General features: G+C 35.1%; 1 protein-coding gene across 6 annotated transcripts in view; it reads left to right on the top strand.

Moving 5' to 3' along the window:
• The window catches only part of LOC111505585 (T-box transcription factor bifid), a 658,624-nt gene that overhangs the window by 417,676 nt on the left and 222,551 nt on the right, over nucleotides 1-18,397 (top strand). The window lies entirely within an intron of this gene.

The following is an 18,397-nucleotide window of genomic DNA, read 5'->3' as shown; positions in this document are numbered from 1 at the left end:
AAACTGATTTTTTTCAATATCCCGAATTTTTCGAAAAAAAATGAGAACGTATGATAGATTATTGAAAATCAAAATCTGGTTCTATTCAAAAGAGAAAGAATCCAATGTAGCGCCTATGGAAAAAAATGAAGTTGATGATGGTGGCCGGAAGACGAAATGTCAGATAGCAAATCTGAAAACACCATTATTTAGCAGTGGAAAAGTGGCAATTCAAAAGTGAAATTTATTTTCGAATCGTTCGAAAAATAAAGTCAGCAAAAAAAATTTCCGAAATTTCAGTTTTTCTCTAGATATACTCGAAATTTCAAAACTTTCTCAACTGCATATTTTTATTCAGGTGAATGCGTAACTTCACCCCAATTTAACCATCTTTGTATCCCTCATAGTTTTCGAGATCCCAATGGTAAGGATCGAACTTGAAACACCCTGTAGGTACATATTAAACCGAAAGTAATTAGGTGTAAATAATTTTTGGGAAAGAAAGTTTGTGACTTTCTACTATTCCATCTTGATGAAAAAAAAGAAGGATGAGGGAGTCTTCCAAAGAAAGGAAGGAAGTAACTCTATACATGGATGTGTAGATCATGCAAAGAAGTAACTTTCAGACACAAACTGAAAGAAAGTCCTCCTGAAACAGATACTTTCATATAAACATTGAATTATACGAAAGAAAAAATTCTTTCGAAACAAATACTTCTATATGAACATGAAGAATACAGAATACATGAATTGTACAGAAGATACTTTTCTCTACTCAGTTTGTATTTCAAACATTCGTTGTGGAATAAAAATCGGGTATCATTTACATGAGTTCTACTTTGAATGAATGTTGAAAAACTGCCCTAAGGCTCTTCAGTACCAAATTGGATAACATTATAGAAAATACACACACTTCATTCATGAATTACTGAAGAGCCTTAGGGCAAGTGTCTTAAGGCAAAACATCGGTGTATACCAGTGAGGATGGCAGTGTTCTATGTAAGTGCAATTTGTTACCATTCATTTAAAGTAGAACTCATGTGAGTGATATCTGATTTTTATTACACAACGAATGTTTGAAATACAAACTGAGTAAAGAAAAGTATCTTCTGTATAATTCAGTGTTCATATAGAAGTATTTGTTTCGAAAGAATTTCTTTCTTTTGTATAATTCAATGTTTCTTTCAGTTTGTTTCTGAAAGTTACTTCTTTGCATGATCTACACATCCATGTATAGAGTTACTTCCTTCCTTTCTTTGGAAGACTCCCTCGTCCTTCTTTTTTTTGTATCAAGATGGAGTAGTAGAAAGCCAAAAACTTTTTTCCCCAAAAATTAATCACTCCTAAAAAATATAACCCCTTCAAGTGTAAATAATATTATACAATTTTAATTTACCTGATATATTTTTCAATCCAGTCTAAAGTTCCTCAAAAAATGACTAGCTTGAGGAAGTTGCATAATTATTAACCTAAATTTTTTATTTGGTATGGTTGGCATTTACCAAAGTATCGTCTTCAAAATATATCTTCCTATTTCCATTCCTGTACACTGTAGAATTTTATTTTTGTATCCCTGAATGAAGGCAGCCATTTCGTCCCCGTTTTTGATATTTGAAATTTAATGTTTTTACAATTTATATGCATTGCGTTTTAGCAAGTCTTGAGGGTCTTTTATGTCTTTCAGTACCTTATCAATAGTAGGGACTTCGTTTCTAAAAAATATTGATGCAGTATTTTTCTGATTGCATTTCTATAAAGTTCATCTACGAATTCTACAATTTTTTTAAGATTCTGATTGGTTAGTGGTTAGTATGGTTAGTGGTATATTCTTTAATGATTTTGTAGACGCTGTGACCACACACTCTTGTTTTATTTGCCATTTTGTTTACATGTTTCATTCTTGAGTAGTATTGGATATTTTTGGGTCTCATGCTTTTACACGTTCAATATCATTTCCTTGGTTTTAATGTCGAATTGAGACTTTTTAGATTTTTACCTAGTAGAAGACAACAAATGTCTGTAGACTCATCAGCTGTATCCGTGCTAGACAAGTGTCCTGAATATATTACAATATATTAAAAACGTATTTAATCATTACACTAAAAAGGTATATGCCCAAGGAGTAAACACATTATTATTTAATATACTTTGAAAGTATTAAAATAAAACAGCATTTTAACTAAGTACAAGGTATGATATTTGAAAAGATACAGTTCAAAAGAACCAATTAAACTCAATAAAATGAATGCAACGACGATGCGCTTTGCACTGAGTCTGAGTACGCATCTATATAAAAACAGTAAAAAGCATTATTTGTAGCAATTTATGATCATTTGATATAAGCCATTGCGGATTCCAACAAGCCACGAGGCGATGACGCGCTAATCATCGTCAGTATATGTAAAGTATATTCCAATCTCGAATTGGAATATACTTTATTGTTGTCTTCTTGAAATCTAGAACATCTGCCGGGGTAACTTTCTTAAATGCGAACATTTAGAGATATATGCCAAATGAGCCTCACCCCCATCTACCTGTCTTCTGTACCCCATAAATTGCGTCGAGAGATCACTTGAAAAGTGGCAAAACGAACGGAGGTTTCGGTATTTTTGAAGAACCGTTTGGCGGTATTCGTCCTAATCTGATTGGGCTTCCGTAACTATCCTGTGCTTAATTGTTTTTGCAACAGGCAAACTGTCCACCGAATCGGAAACATTTAATCTGAACGTTTGAGCATCGCTTTGTGTTGAAATTAAGACTTTTGGAGACACTCGAATTTTTCCGTCTACTGGTTCTTGTAATGTCGGATGGTTTGGCATGCATGGATTGACCGGTTGTATTGCTAAAGTTTTAGAAAACTGATAATGAGAAATAACTATTTATATTGTTAATGTTGAAAGTAAGTTTTTATTTTGTGAGTGAAAAAGTTAGCGAAACGAGCTTAGCGAGTTGAGCAATTTCACGAACAAAATAAAACTTACTTTTAACACAAATATCATACAAAGCATCATACGTGCAACTGTCCTGATTTCATAATGAAATAGATACATTCAATATTTCTATAAAACCACATTTTGACATCTCTTGTCAGTTAACTATTTTCATGTTATCGCATTTGCTGTGAAGTGGCCGTGTCAGGTGACGCCGAATCACCTGGTTACCAACTGAAGAGGCTGCAAAAAGAGCTTCAATTGAATTGTTACCAAAAAAATCGGCCCGGCAGTACGACATCGCATATTCTAATTTTCTTAGCTGGTGTAGACTTAAAAACATCGAAGGAAATTTCAGCAAAACCGTTTTCTTAGCCTATCTAGAAGAGAAATAAAAAATATGGAACTCGTCATTTTTGTGGAGCAAGTTTTCAATGATAAAGTCGAATGCGCTCGTTAAAAATGGTTTCAATACAAGCAAATATTTTACGGTAATAGCATTCTTAAGGCGGAAAAATGAAAGTTTTAGGCCCAAAAGAAACTGTACCATTTATTAATAGGAGGCATCAAATCGAAAGATAAACAATTGATTGTTCAAATTCCAAATATAAAAACGAAAATTGTCGGAAAAAAATTAACTATTTTGATAAATACATTGCATTAAGTCCTTCTGTTATCAATCATCAACGTTTTTATCTGAAATACTAAAATTATAAATGCAGTGCCAATCCAGTTGGTATAAACACGTTTGGGAAAATGCCCTCTACCATTGCCGAGTTTCTGAACCTCCCGGAACCAAAGGAATAAATATACAGGTCACTGTTTTAGAAGGTCTTCTGCTCCATTGGTAGCAGAATCAGGAGCAAATATAACGGATATCAAGAAGCACAGAGGATGGAAATCTACAACAGTCGCTGAGGGTTACATCTATCAATCTATTTTTTATAAAAAGGCTGTTTCTGAAAGAATAATCTCAACAACTAGCTCCAGCGCCCTCTTCACTTCAAAAATTGAATGTTAATGCCCATGAAATTGTCACCTCATCTAGTTTAAATATATTACAATGCTCTTCAATATCGCGAGGTATTAATATCAGCAGTTGTTCCAATGGTACTTTTCATATTGATGTTCATAAATAATAATAATAATAATGTAATAAATGTATATTATACATTTGTAACAGAATTCAATTGTTTCTATATCATATATTCGTATTTGTTCAATAACTGTATTCAGAACCAAAATTCAAGGTTCGTAATATTTTATACATTGACATTATGGGCTTGTGTAAAATGTTTATTGATTTAAAACAATTAGTATGATATGACGTATTAAGAATCTGCAAATTTATTATTGCAATTTTTTTCATAAATTTTCCTGCATCATTTTTCGCAAACTTACAATACTAAGTGAACTAATAAAACACAGGTAGTACATTAGATTGAAACATATTTACTGGACAACGTAACCTAACGTAACCTTGAGAAATATAGCTGCTGTTTTACTACTCCACCATTTTTTCACGTCCTGTTTATACCACCACATTTGATTATCAGGTTTATGGACACTAATATGTCTTGGCACAATCATGTCGCTGGAATTGCAAAAGCCGCTTCTCAAAAGTTTGGAACACTGTTCCGAACCAGAAAACTGTACACACCTCAGCAACTATTGATGCTTTATAAAGCTCAGATCAGACCTTCTTTGGAGTAGTGTTCTCATGTATGGAGTTCCGCTCCCAAACAGACCCTGAAGTTACTGGATTCCATCCAGAAAAGAGCCATCCGCCTGATTGGAGACGCGAACATCACTGCAATCTTGATAGCCTGGAACATCGAAGAAAAGTGGGAGATTTGTCTCTCTTTTACAAATCCTTTCACGGAAAGTGTTCAAGTGACTTGGCACATTTGATTCCACCAAGAGCGGTACATATCAGAAATACGCGAAATACGTGGCTGCTCATCGTATTGAGGTTCAACTCACTACACCTCGAACTTCACTGTTTAGGAACTCTTTCATCAGGAGAACTGCGTTTATGTGGAATAAACTTCCTGAGAACGTTTTCCCAAATGGATTTAATTTCCAGCGATTCAAATCCAATGTGAATCGCTACTTTCGCATAGGCACCGCTCTGATAGCGTCTTAATGATTTTGCTGGAGTACTTGTGTTTTGTCTTTGAAAAAAAATCAAAGGACGTTAAATTTGGGGATCATGTAGGCATTAAATGTCAGTTATTTTCCGAATAACCTTTCCCACGAAATGTTGATATAAATCAACAGTATTTTGAAGATTATTCAAGTTTCAGTAGTATGCAATTCTTTCGCATCATATCTTCATCGTTCGTCAATATTTAGACATTCCTCATAGCACTGGATTAAAAGATTGGAAGCAATGTTGAATAGCCACTAGATTCATCGCTTCTTCACTTTTATGATGAATTCTCGAAATAGAATATCTGTTGAACGAAACTTATTAAAAATTGTAGTCTACTGCCGTCGAATCTCTTCGAAAACAGTTAGTGATGTGCGTGGATGTTTCCAACAGCTTCCTTATTATTTTATGGGCCACTAGATGGTTATCATTTTGAACATTCAATCAAATGAGCAAGCTCCCAAATATATAAATTGCAAGAAGTATGTTTTCAGGAGACAATAATTTTTGGGACAGAAAACTATTAGCTTTCTACTTATCCATCTTCATACAAAAAAGGGGAATCTTACGAAAAAAGAAAGCCATCAATTTATACATACACTTGCCTTTTTGCGTTTTCAGTACCAATATCACCAACATTATAAAATGAAGTACTCAATTGGGTCATAAAATTACGAATCGATGCGGGATGTTATGACATTCATCCCAGCTAGAGGAATCTTCTCCATGTTTGTGTAGAGTTGTTTTTTGAAATTGATTAATTCCTTCCTTCCTTTCTTCAGAAGTTTCCCTCTCATAGGCGAAATTTCAAAATTTGAATACTATTTCGAAGAGAAATTCAGGTAATTTAAAACACTATCTCATTCATCTTTTATGCCATTTGATAATTTTGGGTTGAATGTCACCCTGGCTTGGAAGACGAACTATTGATACAGTTCCTGAAAACCGCTCTATTTCATTTCTGTATCTCCCTGTATATCGCCCTCCTCTCATGAAATCGTTTCAAAGTTAAGTGGCAACATTTTCAAGAGAATTCAAACACTCTATTATCATCAATAACGTCAGTTATTTCAATTAATCATCAACAATATTCCGTTCGAACTGAAAATGAAAGCGCTCAACAATCTTCACCAAACCGACAAATAAATATCCTTGTAACAATAAAAGAAATCCCATAAAAACCTTGCAAGAAACCTCATCAGACGTGAAAACATTTCTTATTCGTCTGTCCCATCGACAATAGAGAATTATACTCGATTACATTGGTAAGAAGGAATGAACTGGTCTGTCGAGTAGGACCTCTCAACGCAACTTAATGAAATGTTAAAGCTTAATTTTCAAAACTCCGATTGAATAGGAAGCTTTTATATATCTGTTTTTCGCATTCTATTGTACTTTCGAACAAGAGACAATTATTTGTGGAGCATCTTCCTACCGGCGAACCTTTATTCTTTTGCTTTTGGGCAATGTATTTACCTTTTCGAACAAATTTGGTGAAATAAGCCTGTTTTATCAAGGATGGGATTAATTGTCGGAAAGGAGCTCTTAGTTTTGGTTCAGCAGCTTTTCGGGATTGCGTTTTGCGAAAGGGTATTTTTTTGAGACACATACATTATGCTATTCGTAGATCCCCTTCAACTTTGGTTGACTTATAAGTAACCAGTGGGTTACTCTTTTTTGTTCACTCCAATACACAATGAACGTTGAAGATTTTACACAACAGTTTTTTCTTCAAAGCATATGTGTGAACAACATTTTTTCATATGATTATAGGAAATTGAAGAAACTAATATCTGATCAGAAGAAATATAAACTTTTTTGATATTTGATAATAAAACTCATTAATGAAGTTTGGTTCAGTATTTTCGAGTCGAATAATATTCATTTAAAAATGTATTTTCTGAAGAGGAAAAGTTCCCACTAACAAGACTGCAATAAAATTTTGTATAATACATGCATCCTGAGAAATACATTTTCAACAAAATTGGATTGTTTGAAATAATAATAATAATACTGAATGAGAATCCAAAAAAATTGTGACATAAAATAAACAAAATTCATCAAACTATTCTGCAGCTAAAGAAGAAATTAATACTTAGCATGAAATTATGAAACAAAAATTAACTGGCGCTCCGGGGCGACTTCATTGATTCCAGTGGCTCATTTGCTTTTACAGCTGCAGGAAAACCCGGAAAAAACTGCAGCACCCCATAAACAAAATGTAGAGTGTCTCCAGAGGCTATCTGCTCCATCCAGTAGCGGTTGAAACTTTTGGTGTTTATGGCCCGGAGTCTCTGTTATTCAATCATGAACTCGGAAGGAGAATAGGCTAAGCAACAAAAGATTACCGTTCTACTTTTTTTGATAGAAATAATTAGTATTGCTATTCAACGTGGTAATGCTGCTTCGGTCCTTGGAACTATCCCTCCTTCACATAATTTTGATGAGATCATGCTTTGCCCTATTTCAGTACGGAACTAAAATCTTCTTGAAACAAGCCAGGTCATTCTTGCCCCCCAAATATGAGCTGCAGTCTTCGTAGTTCTGGGCACCTTTCAGTGGAAGAGCTTCATGAAGCAAAAGCCGAATCGATCCCTCTACGAAACCCTTTATCACTGGGAAGGATCGATTGCAGCTTGAGAAATGGTTCTAATACAGATTTTGTGAAACATGTTGTTTGGTTGTTTACTTTTAAATAGACACAACTTCAAAATGTGATTGGTTTTATTGAAGAACGAATCGAAATAAATAAGCAATCAAACTTTTACTGTCTGTCATACAATGCAACGTCATTCTACTACACTCATGTTGCCATAGCACTCCAAAAACAAAAGCATATTCTTCTGCTTCTTCCCAACTATTGAAATATGACAGAACACAAATTAACTTAAGACAGTTTGATTGATATGATAACAGATGACAGCAGGTGTATTAGATTCAACAATTATGATAAAACATAAGGACAATTCAACATATGTTCTTCCCCACGAATCACTGGACAGTTATTCTGAAAATCTTGCAAAGAAAATTTGATTAAATGATTTAGGAAACACTTGCTACATGAATAGCATTTTACAAGTGTTGTTCATGGAACTTTTTACGGGTGATGATCAACTGCCAAACATGCGCCAAACTGACTGACTATTATAAGAAAACAAGTATAGCTGAGGTACCACTCTACCTAATAATAACACTGATAATTTTCAAACATGACTCAACCTCTGAAGGAAGCACCAAATTCTTACGAAGGTTCGAAATAGATGAACACTTCAATCTTGCAGACCACTATTATAATCTTCATGCAGTCATTGTTCACTGTGTTTCTAGTCTTGAATCTGGTCATTATTACGCATTAGTCAAAGACGAAACGAACTGGTTCAAGTCTGACGATAGACGTGTCACTAAGTGTTCTGGCGATGTCTTGAATTTATTGGAGCCTCTGGAGACACCCTACATAATAATAATAATAATTAGTATTATTTAATTCGCATTGAATTATATGGTCAAATATTAACTTAAAAATGTTTCAAAATAAATGACAAAATTGTACGAAATAATTCAAAACACGAATCAAAAATGAAGCCGAAAACAATTCGGTAAAGGTTAACATAAGTGCAATCATAATTGTTCCCGTGCAAAAGAAATCAATTTCAGAAATGTTGAAGTATAAATATTACATGTGGAAATATTGAGTTATTCTTGGCCAAGAGACTGTCCCTCATTTTGTTTCGAAATTAATATATTTTCATAGTACGAAGTGATGGGTCGATCTCATTATAAAGCTTGAAGACATTGTATGTACAGCTTTTTCAGAACAGACGTATAAGGTGGAAGCGAGATATGACCCCTATGAAGTAAAGTGAGATTATGAATATCTGTCCTATATTTTATTTTAATGTCAAAATATGGAGCAAATGAGTGATACAGCGGTGTATCATCAACATAAAAGTGGACTTTATAAGTTGTAATGCTCGACATGAAATAACTTGTATATATACTAAATAGTACGGGACCAAGCATAGACCCTTGTAGAACCCCACAAGTGAGATTTCCTCTCGCTGACTTACCATATTGTCCCCACATATTGACACCTGTCCTGTCAATAAATCACGCATAAGACTGATAGCACTGTCCGAAAAACTTATGAAACGTAAAATAGAAAGTAATAGTCCGTGGTTTATCGTATCAAATGTCTGTGAATAATCTAAGAGAATGAGAACAATTCTATGACTGAACAAAAGGAAAAGAGCACTTGTTGATGTTAATTTGTATACCACATAAAAATGATCACAATAAAAAAATCTGTTTTAAAATCTGTTTTTCCGTTAATAAATAAAGAATATGGATGGTTAATAGACTGCAGACTGCTCAGAGAAATACCAAGAAATGTTTTAATAATTGGTAAGTTACAATATTCAATTCAAAACTGACAAAAAAGAGTTTCAGATTGTCTCACAAACAGTATAATATGAAAAGTAGAAAAGTGGAATGTTACATTGCAAAAAATCACATTCCACATATGAATTATCCACAATAATTTTCTTTTTACATTCACAACATTCATATGTAATTATAGAAGTTTGAAAAAAATCATCAAAAAAGCGAGCTAGATAAGGAAAATATGTAAACTGCCTTCTGGTGAAATATATGTTGTTTGTTGGTTATCCTTCAATAGAAGATAAATTAAAATGTTTAAGGTTCAAATTATCCCAAACTCCGAAAAAATATTGAAACGCACAGTGATTACACAAAGAGTAATTGTCAAGCTATACTTTAAAGCCAACTATAAATTCAAAACAAGCACTTTTCATCAACACCAAAACTGAAATTTACTATTCTCGACGAGCGTTCAACCAACCGATTTGGCTTCTTCAGGAGATGTAGCTAAACGGAGAGGAGGAAATGGGAGTAAAAGTATTCGTTCACGTTTATGAGTTCCACCTATTTTATATACATTAAACAAATATTTATCAATATGAAAATCCCTAATTTCATGTCATTGTATCATTATTATTGCAACACTTTCATTTTACAAGTCGTCTTACTCAAATATACATACATTTTCGAAAGATTTCTAATGGGAATTCTCATCATTTTACATCTGGATTGATATAAAAATGTGAACGTGAATTATTGAACATGACTATAAAGAAATTCCATAATAGTAGGCACTAAAGTCTCAGAAATATTATTGCATTATAATGAACACATTGTTGTCATCTTCTATTTAAATCATACGCACGCACCTAAATGGCCATAGAATAACAGACAACGTGTGTTATTCATTAAAGAAACTCCCTGAGAATTCAGTGCCTACTAAATCGTTAAAAATATCCACTGTAGTTCTCAAAGGGACACATTTCTACATGAAAATCAACCCTGTATAAGCCTTCTCCATAACAACCCTCAAAGTTTCCAATGGAAATTATGGTCAAATGACATTACGAGTATATTTGAAAGGTTTTTTGGAAAAAAATTTGTCACTCCTGAAAATACAACCCTTTCAAATTCAAAAGGTCTTTCAATTCTGTATGCAACTCTGAACAGAAAAATTCATCATACAATAGTATGCAAGTTCATGTTTTGAAGAATACCAGATGGTAGTTGTCTACAGCATCTTATTAAACTATTCACTACCTCTCGTTAACTTTCAATTTCAACCATCCTCTTAGGAAAAGGCTAGTGGAGTCAAATCCAGAGATACAGGTGGCCATTCTATAGAACCTCCCTTCCGATCCATCAGCCAGGAAAGTTATTTGGTACTACGCAAAGAGAAGAATTCACATCTTATTGAAAAAGGAGATCTGACTGGAGGGCTTTGTTTATATTTGGCATTACTTCAGTAATCAGCAAACTGACATATCCTTCATTATATTCAGATTTTGAAAATGTTAGGCGTGAGTTTGAAGTGCCATAATGGAAATTCAATCACTTCAGTTTCGGGAATTTTGACGCTCTACTTGCCCATTCGTATAAAAGGTACATTCATCCATTCATCCAAAAAACATGTGGGCTAACAACAGTGTCACTGTCGATATGTTCCTGTAGTATCTCACAAAATTTATGAATTGTTTTCATTTTGTATGGAAGGAATTTGTGTTGATGATGAATTCTAAAAAGAATCTTGATGCCTGGGACAACTCAGTCAAAGACCGTGAATTTTCGTTCAAGGAAACACGGCCTAGAACTGCAACATTAATGTCTTCGTTATTGACTATCCTTGTTGTCTTTCCTGATCGATATATTGGGAGGAGAAGTTCTACATTATGGTCACCCAGATGCCCCGATATGACTTCACTGGATTTTTTTATGAGGATGCAGGCAGCTACTGGAATAATTCACAACAAGAAATTACCAGGCGAGGTTCGCTACTGACACCTGATATTCTTCAGAATCCTTGTGACAGGTAGTAGGAATTGAAAGAGCAATGAAACTTGATTCGAATTTTCAAAAATGATAACGTTTCGACGTGTATTTACATTTTGTTTTAGATTAAAATACATAATAAGGATCAAATTAGGATCTGTTCAAAAACCAATAAACTGAACGTGCTGAACTGTAAACATATGTTCGAGACGAGTGTACCAATATGAAAGAATAAAAAAATCACTACATACCCCGTATTTATAACAATTGAATACTTCAATAATCACCTCAAACATAGTACATTCTGGACAACTGTGCTGTTTTGTTCGATGCAATTTTTTTCAGTAGGTTTTTTCACCTCCATCAAAAACTCAAATTTATTAACATCCTGTATTTCCTTTCCTCGTTTCCTCGATTTTCTATCCTTTCTAAATTCAATTTCAATCTATAACAATATTTTTTTAAAGTTTTTTTTTCAGATTTTGTTTTCAAATTTATCCGTTCGGATTGATCATTGATATTTTTATATGAAATTCATTTTTCCTTACGTTTAATATTTTTACCACTTTCACATTCTTTTTTCTTCACGAATATTTCTTTTATTGATTAATGGAAACACATTCTAAACTTTTCAGAATGACTAACTGGACGAAATCAAATCTTTTTTAATTTCTAAAATCGTTATTCGTACTTGATACATTCTCATTGCATGTAACCAGTTTACAAAATACAATATAATACATAGTTTAAGTAGGTACATTTAATCACAAAATACTTGAGAAAACATCTGTAAATAACATACGCTCTATGTATAAATATAATTACCTATCAAAACTGACAATTTGGGAAAGACAGAACACAAAGGATCAACCAAGGCTGAGAAGATTTTTGCAAAAATTCGACCATGGAAACATGTGTGTTTCACTTAATTACTTCGACAATGATGTTGTAATACTTTCCGGATTTTTTTGATGACAAGGATTTTAACGTTTCGTTGGGAATGCTGAGAATAATAATAGGTTTTCTACTGGTTCAACATAACACATGACGTTGTTTCCCATATATGTACCCTCTGTTCTGTCTTTCACTGATTGAATGTGTTTATTTATTTATACATATATTTATTGACTTTTTTTATGTTGCTTACTTGTTGGTGCACTACGATTGAGAGAAAAACTTGGGTTTCCCGTGGGCTTTAATGACAACTTAATGCGGTCGGAGAAAAAACATCAATACTGGTGTAGGTTAATAAAAATGGTAATTTCTTTAATTTTATGTATTCGCATAATGGTCTTTGTGAAGACTTTGATTATACTGAATTTTCAGAAAGGACAATGGGTGAATAGTTTTTTTCTGAGAAGGTTTGTTTTTTGTGTCACTCGAATATAGACGAATAGAGATTTAAGATGAGGTACTATTTATTCCTTTTTTATTATTCCGCTTCCATTGAAACATTCTCCGTGATGTTCATGAGGCAATAGGATTATGTGAAAACTTTGTGAATCGGAAAGATATTGTGTGTTTATTGATTTTCATAAATATGTAATTGTTTTTTTCTAACTGGAAATGAAGTCCGAACGAATCGCCACATATGAATTTATAAAAATAAAAAATATCCAAGAAGACTAGTTCCAAATTTATTCTATCAATTCAAATTACGATTTATTCGATTGATATACAGGGCGTTCCAACGAAAACTTGACGCCTCCTGTATGGACGTGTAATCGAAAATTTTAAAGAAAACGTAAATTTTTATTTCTAAGGAGACTAATTCTGATATGGAAATCATACCCGGAACTTCACCCCTCTGCGGTCAGCAACTACCCCCCTATTTTTGTCAATGGCATGGGTGGTTGAGTGATACATCATTTAAAAGGTCTTTCGTCCCAGTATCATTTCTTTAATTTTTTTCGACATTCGTTCCATCGTTTTTGAGAAATTAAATGTTGAACGTTTTATTTAAGATAAAACAGAAAATTCACTGTCGCTCATTTTATTGAGGAAATCAACAAAAGTAATATCAATGGCAACACGGATAAAGTGTTCAAAATGACCTTCATCTAGTTCCATACAATAATACAGTCTACTCTCGAAAACGATCCTTACATTATTAAAGATCGACATTCCCGAACAATTGTCTGTCGCGGTCTTCTAGATTTGTAGAATATATTTAATCACTAGCAAACGTTGAAATGGATGACACTGTTAGTTTTTTCTGCACTATACTCGTTATCTTATTTTAGTCAGATTTATGGGCCTATGGTCCCTTATACTTTCGGCTGTATGAGTTTCTCTTGGGTTCCTGTGGCGGGGCGGCAGGGGATTGCATGGTCCTCTGTTGGCTTCTTTCGGCTTTTGGCCCTGTGTATGGAAGTCGCAGCGTACTTCTTTGGCTTTGCGTCCGTTTAGGCACTATTTCTTGTTTTATTTTCCGGCAAGCATGGATTGCAGTACCGGAAACTTCACTAGAAGCGCCTGCAGCTACACTAAGGCCGTTGGGAGACCTTCAGGAAAGCTGCAGGCGTTCTCTGAGACGGCCCTCGCGTACGAGACGTCGCTCCTGATTGTGTTTCTTCCGACAGTCCTTGAGTTTGTGGTCTGTCTGTTTTCATCCGGCCTATCTGAGGCCCTTTTATTTTCAGGACGTTCTGGGCACCCATGGAAGCTCGCTGGTTGTTCTCCCTTGCAGTTATTAAAACATCGCAAGGGCGAGTTTTTAGGTCGTTTGCATTCCTTGGTCATGTGCCGTCCGGCACATCTGACGCAGGCTGGAACTGCTTCACAGTTGCGTTGCGTTTGACCGAACTTTTGGCATCTGTAACATTGCCCTGCTCGGTTTCTCGGCTTCTGTGTTTCAGCGCTCACACGCACGTTTTGAATTTCGGTGATCTCATATATTTTGTTTTGGCTCCTTGGGACCAAAACAAGCACGAACGGTATCGGTACCTTGTTAGCTTTACTCAGGCGGGCTACGGAAAGGATCTCAAATCCTTTGCCCTGGAGTTCGGTCTTGATGTCGTCACACTCTATGGACTCCGGGACTCCGCGAAAAACTACTCTGAGTGGTTTTTCGCTTTTCATTGTATAGGTGTGGTAGGGTATTTTCTCTTGATCGAGGATCCGAGTAATTCTTCTATAATCATCTGTATTTTTAAGATGGATTTCAATTCCATCTGTTGTATTCACCGCCCGCAATATGGAGATGTTTTGCGCAGCAGCAATCGTGTTAAAAGCTTTCCACTTTTCTTTTGCGCGGATGGTTATAGGTGGAGGCTTATCAGCTTTTTTGTGTGTTTCTGCCCGGTCATTTTTCGGGGTGTCTGTTACTAGTTCTTCGTCGCCTACTTCCAGTGAGTCAGGTGGCGGGACTTTTGTTTCCTCTGTATTTGCCGACTCAGTTTTCTGAGTAGGCTTTTGAATTTGATCTTCCAGTGCCACGTCTGGCTTTTGTGATAAGGCGGGTGTGGTTTTATTTGATTTTGGCTTATTGGTCCATTTAGTCTGGGAAAAACCGGGTTTTAACTGTTTGATTTGTTGAGCCGTTTCTGGCTCTTTTTTCTTCTTTTTTGGGACCTTTGCCGCTTGACTTTCTTCGCCCGACATAATATCGTCGCTGCCCAGATCGCTGATGTCAGAGTCGGGTCGATAAGACGATGAATTAAAGGTTTTTTGTTTCTCAAATTCAAGTCCATTCTCTTTGCAAAAAAATGTATATGCTTTCACTAATTCGGTACTACTTATTTCATAGTATTCTATAATAGTTGATATTATAGCCAGACTTGCTTCTTTTGGCTTTTTAGGAACTTTCGTAAAATTGAAAATCGTTTCTATAACTTGTTCCATCTCGAAAGATAGATGCTACACTTCGAAATTAGCGCAACGAAAATTAGTCAACTTGACAACTGTCTGACATTTTTTTCTGCACTGGTAGTTTTTGTTGAATTTTGTTGTCGCAGATTAAAAAGTAGATAGTTGGCCACTGTCACTTCTTCACGAATTATTATTCAGTCATTCTTGTTCGCTGTGTTCCAACATGATTTATTTTACTGAAGAAAGAATCAATCAATATAATGAATGTGCTAAAGCTGCTGCAAGAATTTATAATACGAATCATGCAGACCACAACGTGAGTCATCAATACGTTGAACAGTTAATAGATAAGTTTCGAACTCCAGGTTCTGTTCACAACAGAAAACATGAAGTATCGTATCCTGTTAGAAATGACGGAATTGAAATTGCAGTTTTGGGAGATGTACAAATGGATATTCGACAATCCATCAGACAAGTAGCTAGAGCGTCTGGTGTATCAGCTACTAGTGTTTTTCGGATTTTGAAAGCCTACAAATTTCATCCTCTCAAAATAGGGCTAGTTCAGGAATTGAACGAAGATGATCCTGATCTTCGACTTCAGTTTTGTGAGGTGTTCAGCGAGAAAATGACCAATAACCCATTATACAATATGTTTTTCAGACGAAAGTTGTTTCATGTTGAATAGTGAAATGAATAGACATAATTGTCGTTACTGGAGCGATGTAAACCCTCATTTGGTGATGGAAACACATTCACAAAATCCACAAAAATTGAATGTCTGGGCCGGCATTCTTGGTAATCCTATTGTTAGATGATTCTTCATTGAAGGAATCTCAATGGAGACACATACCTTAATATATTATAACTGTGTAGATCCTATGATTACCCGAATTTAAGAAAATGATGACAATTTAGTAGAAAATGAAATAACATTTCAGCAGGATGGTGCACCCCCACATTTTGATGTTAGGGTGAGACAGTTTCTGGACGAACCTTTTCCAATGCGTTGGATCAGCAGAAGGGCTCCAGTGGAGTGACCAGCTAGATCACCTGATCTCACATCGATGGACGTCTTTCTGTTGGGACACCTGAAGTCGAAAGTGTACTCTATCTACTAAGCTTACAAATGTAGAAGACCCGCGACAGAGAATTGTTCGGGAATGCCGATTGCATCTTGAATAATGTACAGAACGCTTTCAAGAGTTTCTGTTTAAATCCAATTTTCCGGCGCACCTCTACGAACGACAACCCTCAGAAGTCGAAACTTCTGTGAGCTAAGGATTAACGAGATCTTACCTTTTAACGTGTGATTCTTAACACGGGTTGGACGATAGCAAGTGAAAATCGATCGTTCAGACTAGGGCTTGAACCACCGACCAACACGGCAATCAATTCGAGTGAGTGAATAAAGCACCCACGTCGAACCGCCTGGCTACCAAGAGTAGACTGTATTATTGTATGGAACTTGATGAAGGCCTTTTTGAACAATTTATCCGATGATTTTGTTTCCACTGATACTCTTTGTTGTTGATTTCCTTATTAAAATGAACGACAGCGAATTTTTTGTTTCTTCTTAAATAAAACGTTCAACACTACAGCGAATTTTTTGTTTCTTCTTAAATAAAACGTTCAACATTTAATTTCTCAATAACGAATGAACCAATTTCGAAAAAAATTACAGAGGTAATGTGGGACAAAAGACCTTTCAAATAATGTATCACTCGACCCCCCATGCCCTTGAACAAAATAGGGTGGTAGTTGCTGAACGCAGAGGGGTGAAGTTTCGGGTATGATTTTCATATCAGAATTAGTCCACCTAGAAATAAAAAGTGACGTGCTCTTTGAAATTTTCGATTTCATGTCCGTTTCTGACATACAGGAGAATCAAAAATACTTCTTCGACACCTATTTTAGAAATTAACTGAAAACGCCAATCTGAAATAACTACTTTCTCCTACGGATATATAATTGCGAGTGTCACAAAACATGAGGTTTTGCAGATATAAAAATATTCCTGAAGTTTTTTGGAAGTTACAACTCCACTGTCTCGTTAATTAAGTAACCGCTTCTACTTTACGATGTTTGGAGAGAAATCCATCATGAAAGTGGCCAAACACAGTTGTTTGCTTGAGTTATTAGCCACAAAATGAAAGTAAAGTTACTTGGGTAACTTTTCTACAAACGTCATATTCCTATTAGCAATATACTCTTTGAAATATATAAATAGGTAATACTTGAATATAAAAATAAAAGAATAAAATGAGTAACAATGACAAAAAAGTTGATTTATGAAGCCGGTAAATTTGGCGGGCTACGCACATTCGATTAGCGATTTTTTCACTTTCTTATGTTGGTCCACTTGTTTGGAACATATGTTCACACTTTCAACTGTTGAGCATGTTTACTTTGTTGGTGGGAGGCTAAAAGTTTGTAGTGTTTTGCTTGTTCGGCGATTTTCTGCTATTAGGAAAAATAGATGAAAGAATTTGCATAAAATTTTGTATGAAAAACTGGAATTGAGTGCTCAAAAACACTTGAAATGTTGACAGTGGCATACGGTGATTGTACTCATGTGAAAGAAGATGCTAGTCCTGAATCCCCAAGCACATCAACAACCGATTGAAATGTTGAGAAAGTGAAGAAAATTGTTATGGAGAATCGTCGAGTTACTATCAGAGAAGTTGCTGAGAATGTCGGCATATCGGTTAGCTCATGCCATGCAATTTTTTCGAAAATTTTGGGCATGAAGCGTGATGCAGCAAAGTTCCTTTCAAAATTGCTGAATTTTGACCAAACAACCTTCGCATGAGCATGAGCTCAGGAATTGTTGAATGATGTTAATGGCGATACAGATTTACCTATAAAGGTGATTAATGACGACAAATCATGGGAAGAGCCCAGGAGTCAAGACCAAAAAAAGCGCGCTAAGTTCGATCAAACTTCAATATTTTGCTCACTGTTTTCTTCGACCACCGTGGAGTTCTTGCCACATGGTCTTATACGATCAATAAGAAGTATTATCTTGAAGTTATACGCCGCTTTCGAGAGGCGTAAACAATTCTTGGCTTTTGTATCACGATAATGCACCTGCTTAGTGGCCATTGCTTTTTCGTAATATTTTGGTCGAAAACAACACCGAAATCATGCCTCGGACACCGTA

This window comes from Leptinotarsa decemlineata, unplaced genomic scaffold (genome assembly GCF_025532065.1).
Source record: "Leptinotarsa decemlineata unplaced genomic scaffold, Ldec_3_MD MMD2_P_RNA_scaffold_9, whole genome shotgun sequence".
Taxonomy (NCBI): Eukaryota; Metazoa; Arthropoda; class Insecta; order Coleoptera; family Chrysomelidae; genus Leptinotarsa; species Leptinotarsa decemlineata.
The sequence above is the reverse complement of the archived record's forward strand: the minus strand, read 5'-3'. Positions and strand labels throughout refer to the sequence as shown.